General features: G+C 45.5%; 1 pseudogene across 1 annotated transcript; it reads left to right on the forward strand.

Moving 5' to 3' along the window:
* Positions 1 to 1,383: 1,383 nt before the first annotated feature.
* On the forward strand, positions 1,384 to 3,324 carry LOC118711608 (annotated as a pseudogene). Its single transcript, XR_004985755.1, has 2 exons — positions 1,384 to 2,351; positions 2,587 to 3,324. The product of XR_004985755.1 is annotated as an elongation factor 1-alpha 1-like (transcript).
* Positions 3,325 to 5,665: the final 2,341 nt, after the last annotated feature.

The raw sequence follows: 5,665 nt of genomic DNA on the forward strand, positions 1-5,665 counted from the left end.
TAAAATTATATAATTAAATCATTAATAGTGAAGGCTGCGTTTAACATCTAGCTCACAAATTTCCGAAAAACTTAAACATGGCTCTCTCTCCAGCCTGCACTGATGGTGACAGCAAACAGCTGTCCCCAGGCCTTCCTTCCAGTTGGCTCAGGCTAATCAGTGGCATTTACTATGTGACCCAAAAGAAATGCAAAGGTCGGGCTTCAGGTATCCCTGCAGGTCTATGAAGTAGATGTTTCTTGGTCTCCTCAAATTTTAAGTGTTTCCATTAGAAACCCCACCACCAGATCATGGCAACATCTGCGCTGCTTGGTGGCCGCTGCCCCTGCACTTCTGTCAGCTGACACACATACCCACACACTCAGCCCTGACAGCACATACCCCTGGCATCAGGATAAGAAGTGAAAAACTGCCCTAACTGGTTTGGCTCAGTGGATAGAGTGTCTGCCTGCATACTGAAGGGTCCCAGGTTCGATTCCATCAAGGGCATGTACCTTGGTTGCTGGCACTTCCCCAGTAGGGGGTGTGAAGGAGGCAGCTGATCAATGTTTCTCTCTTGTCAATGTTTCTAACTCTCTATCCCTCTCCTTTCATCCCTGTAGAAAATCAATAAAATAAATAGAAGAAGAAGGAGGAGGAGGAGGAGGAGAGAAAAACTCAGCCAACCACTTACGGTGGCTACGCAGCAATGCCAAAAGACTGGTCTCAATTGTTTTCTCCTGTGAATCGCCCGGCGTGTCGACGTGTGTGCAGAAGGCCCTCTTCCTCAGCACAGCCAGGCACGCACCACCAGTCAAGTTCTCTGGGAAAACGGCTCACACGGCCCTGAAACGAGGGGAAAGCAGGCTGCCTGTTCCGTGCCGGTGCCCTTGTCTCCAGGGCCAGCTTCCCGCTCTCCTTCCCAAATGCACAGCACAGGAGAAGAGGACGGCAGCGCGCAGATCTTCCCATCAAAGAGGCACTGACTTTTAATTTTACAAATGGGGCTCTTTCCCGTAAGGAACAGAGAGAATTCATTAGCAATCGGGCTCTGGAGGCTCATTCCACCTGCCTGTTTCTCCTGGCTATCATATAATTATACCCCAGATTTCTGATTACAGACACTTCCCCCTCAACCTTGATGCAACGATAGAACCTCTCGTTTTCCGGGCTCTCCTTTTCCAACCTGCCTGAAATAAAAGAGAGGGGATGGGAACTGAGAAGTGCGAGAGTAGGTGCCTTCCTTCCTAGATTAAAGAGATGTATGGGCTGCTTGTGCTCCTGAGACTATCACTGTCTTGTTAAAAATAAATATATAAATAAATAAATAAATAAATAAATAAATAGTAACGCTTTTTCACAATGGGTTTGCCACCAGAACACAGGTGTCGTGAAAACCACCATTAACTCAAACTCAAGATGGGAAAGGAGAAGACTCACATCAACATCGTTGTCATTGGACAGGTAGATTCCGGCAAGTCTACCACTGCCGGTCATCTCATCTACAAATGTGGTGGGGTCGACAAAAGAACCATCGAGAAATTTGAGAAGGAGGCTGCTGAGATGGGGAACGACTCTTTCAAGCATGCCTGGGTCTTGGATAAACGGAAAGCAGAATGGGAGCAAATATCACCATTGATATCTCCCTGTGGAAATTCAAGACCAGCAAGCATTATGTAACCATCACTGATGCCCCAGGGCACAGAGACTTCATCAAAAACATGATAGGCACGTCTCAGGCTGACGGTGCTGTCCTGACTATTGCTGCTGGTGTTGGTGAATTTGAAGCAGACATCTCCAAGAATGAACAGACCCGTGAGCATGCCCTCCTGGCCTACACACTGGGTGTGAAGCAGCTGATTGTTGGTGTTAACAAAATGGATTCCACTGAGCCACCCTTACAGCCAGGAAAGATACGAGGAAATTGTTAAAGAAGTCAGTACCTTCATTAAGAAAATTGGCTACAACCCTGACACAGTGGCATTTGAACCAATTTCTGGTTGGAATGGTGACAACATGCTGGAGCCAAGTGCTCATATGTCTTGGTTCAAGGGATGGAAGGTCACCCGTAAAGATGGCAGTGCCAGTGGAACCACACTGCTTGAAGCTCTGGATTGCATCCTGCCACCAACTCATCCAACTGACAAGCCCCTGCATCTGCCCCTCCAGGATGTCTACAAAATTGGTGGTATTGGTACTGTTCCTGTGGGCAGAGTGGAGACTGGTGTTCTCAAGCCCGGCATGGTGGTCACCTGTGCTCCAGTCAATGTTTCGACTGAAGTAAAGTCTGTTGAAATGCACCATGAAGCTTTTGAGTGAAGCCCTTCCTGAGGACAATGTGGGCTTCAACATCAAGAGCGTGTCTGTCAAAGATGTTCGCCTGCCCTAACTGGTTTGGCTCAGTGGGTAGAGCATCAGCCTACAGACTGAAGGGTCCCAGGTTTGATTCCTGTCAAGGGCATGTACCTTGGTTGCAGGCACATACCCAATAGGGGATGTGCAAGAGGCAGCTGATTGATGTTTCTCTCTCACTGATGTTTCTAACTCTCTATCTTTTCCCTTTCTCTCTGTAAAAATTCAATAAAAAATATATTTTTTTTAAAAAAGATGTTCGCCATGGCAATGTGGCTGGTGACAGCAAAAATGATCCACCAATGGAAGCAGCTGGCTTCACAGCTCAGGTGATTATCCTGAACCACCCAGGCCAGATCAGTGCTGTATATGCACCTATGCTGGATTGTCACACAGCTCACATTGCTTGCAAATTTGCTGAGCTGAAGGAGATTGATTGTTGTTCTGGGAAAAAAGCTGGAAGATGGCCCCACGTTTTTGAAATCTGGTAATGCTGCCATCATTGATATGATTACTGGCAAGCCCGTGTGTGTTGAGAGCTTCTCTTACTACCCTCCTCTGGGCTGTTTCGATGTTCGTGACATGAGACAGACAGTTGCTGTGGGTGTCATCAAAGCAGTGGACAAGAAGGCAGCTAGCTGGAGCTGGCAAAGTCACCAAGTCTGCCCAGAAAACTCAGAAGGCTAAATGAATATTATTCCCAATACATACCTGCCACCCCAGTCTTAATCGGTGGTAGAAGAACGGTCTCAGAACTGTTTGTCTCAATTGGCCATTTAAGTTTAATAGTAAAAGACTGGTTAATAATTACAATGCATTGTAAAACCTTGAGAAGAAAAGAAGAATGTTTTGTGGACCATTTGGTTCTTTTGTGTGTGTGGCAGTTTTTAAGTTATTAGTTTTTAAAATCAGTACTTTTTAATGGAAACAACATGACCAAAAATCTGTCACAGAAGTTTGAGACCCATTAAAATAACAAAGTTTAATGAGAAACCTGTGTGTTCTTTTGGTCAACTTTCTGTTATACTACTCAGGTAAAAGGCTTCAGAATTGCCCATGACCTATTTCCAGTGTTATATCTGCTGATACTTTAACAATTGGATAGTTCTGTTAACTTTTTTTCCTGGGTGGGAACTGGGTTAGAGCTATGGGAAAGGGGGTCTGTTTGTGTAACACTAAATAGGTTAGGACAGGTAAGCAAAGAGTAACTTTGTGTTTGTAAGCTAGTTTCTAAAGGCCAAATTCTGTAAAGGCCATATGTTCACATAAAATTTTAAAATTACATCAATATTAAGTAAATTTGTTGGTATGTCAAATTTTAGTTTTCCAGTTTTACTGATATGTGAATTCACATTTATAAATGTTGTGGTAGTTTAAGAACCTTAAGTGAGATTTGTATAGTATTGAGCACTGTCTTGCTGCAGTTATTGTATCAAAATTCTAAGAAACATAAATTAATGCTGGAAGTTGAAAAAAAAAATAATAATAGTAATGTGCCCTAGTCAGTTTGGCTCAGGGGATAAAGCATCAGCCTGTGGACTGAAGGGTCCCGGGTTCAATTTTAGTCAAGGCACATGCCCAGGTTGTGGGCTCGACCCCCAGTAGGAGGCGTGCAGGAGCCAGCCGATCAATGATTCTCTCTCATCATTGATGTTTCCATATCTCTCTCCCTCTCCCTTCCTCTCTGAAATCAATAAAAATATTTTTAAATAATAATAACATAAATGGAGCCACATTAAAATGGAGCCGGAGCTGAAATCCCAGAGGAACTACCTTGCACGTCTTACTGCTCAAACCTTTGGACTCTTTAGTTGGGTCTAAACAACCTGTGGACAGGACCTAAAGCATCATCGTGTCCCAAAGAACTGTTTCTGGAATGATAAGGAAGCAGATGTTTTGACTACCAGACTGATGACTACCAGACTAAAAATTAAAAACATTGTTTGAAATTAGCATCACTATGTTAGCTTTTCTCTGCCAACAGAAATGCCTTCCTCCTATTGATGGAGTATTCCCCTTCCCTTTGTCATAAATACCTTTTTCTTTTTTTCTTTTTTTCTTTTTCTTGTCTCCTACTCAAAACACCATTTGGGCTTCTGCCTGAATCAGTGCTTCCCAAGTAGCTATTCTTTTTTTTTTTTAATATCAAATAAATGCTGGTTGCCTCTCACCATGGCCCTTTATTTTTAGGTCGTCAATCCCTAGAAAACAATTCCAATGTGTGCCCTTCTTGCAAAGGGGCAGAAGCAATCTGAACGAAGAGGCACTGAAAAGGAGCTCATTTAAATCGTGCGACCCTGCCTAGACCTGTTAATTGCCCCATCCACAGCCGAGTGGATAACTCACATGCCCCCGCCTGTCCACAGCCCAGTCGTCCCGCCTGCTGGGAGGCACAGAAGGAAAGGACACGAATCGGCAGCCTTTCTGCTTGTCTCACCTAAGCCCTGGCTCGGCGCTCACAGAACCATGGCCATGTCCAAAGCCCTCTCTACAATGAACGTGTCCCTGGCCCGCGGGCCCCAGCGAGCACTCCTACCAGGAGAGGCCTGGCTCTGAGAGCCCAGGACGGAGCTGCCAGTTCCCCGAGGAAGCGCCCCCCATCTCCCTGGGGCAAAGGCGTAGCTGGCTCCTCGGAAGAACCACAGAACATCTGAGCCGTAGCCAGCCACGTCTCTCCCCTGCTCACACGCTTATTGCCTCTTTTCAAAAAGAAAATTCCTCTTTGGCTTTTTGTTACCAGTCTCCAGCAATGAACAATAGGTTGGAGGTGCGGAGGAAGAGGCTGCTGAGATTACTCTTCGCCCCCTGCTCCAGACGGCTCTGTGAGCTGCGGAAACATGCTCTGCGGTGGGTGAGGGAGGCCCCGTCCCAGGTGTTCTCCCAGTTCAATCATCCGTGCTCACAACTGTCACAATAGCCCCGGACGACAAGGAAATAACATTTAGGGTGGGATGGGAAGCCTGACGTGCATCTTAATTCTTGTTTGCACCTGTTCTCCCCCCTTCCCCCAACCCTCCCCCTGCTCCATTCTCTCCCTTCACTGACAATGTTTGCAAACCTTTGCATCCACCTTAATGGCAAAGGGAGAGAAATGGGTTGTTTTTCCAGTTTGGGTAATTGCTTCTGAAATGTTGTCACAATCTTCCAAACGACTATATTTCTTTCATGTCAGACTACCGTGGCTCCCGCACGGCTCAGGGTTATGATTTTGTTAGGGTTCCGGTCTGCTGAGAGCATTGGGAGTTTTGTTTCGTTTGGCGGTTTGTTTGGGTTTTTTTTGTTTTGTTTTTAAGAAGACGACAAAGCCAAAAAAGCAAATAAGTCACCGTGATAA

Source organism: Pipistrellus kuhlii, unplaced genomic scaffold (assembly GCF_014108245.1).
Source record: "Pipistrellus kuhlii isolate mPipKuh1 unplaced genomic scaffold, mPipKuh1.p scaffold_m20_p_8, whole genome shotgun sequence".
Taxonomy (NCBI): domain Eukaryota; kingdom Metazoa; phylum Chordata; class Mammalia; order Chiroptera; family Vespertilionidae; genus Pipistrellus; species Pipistrellus kuhlii.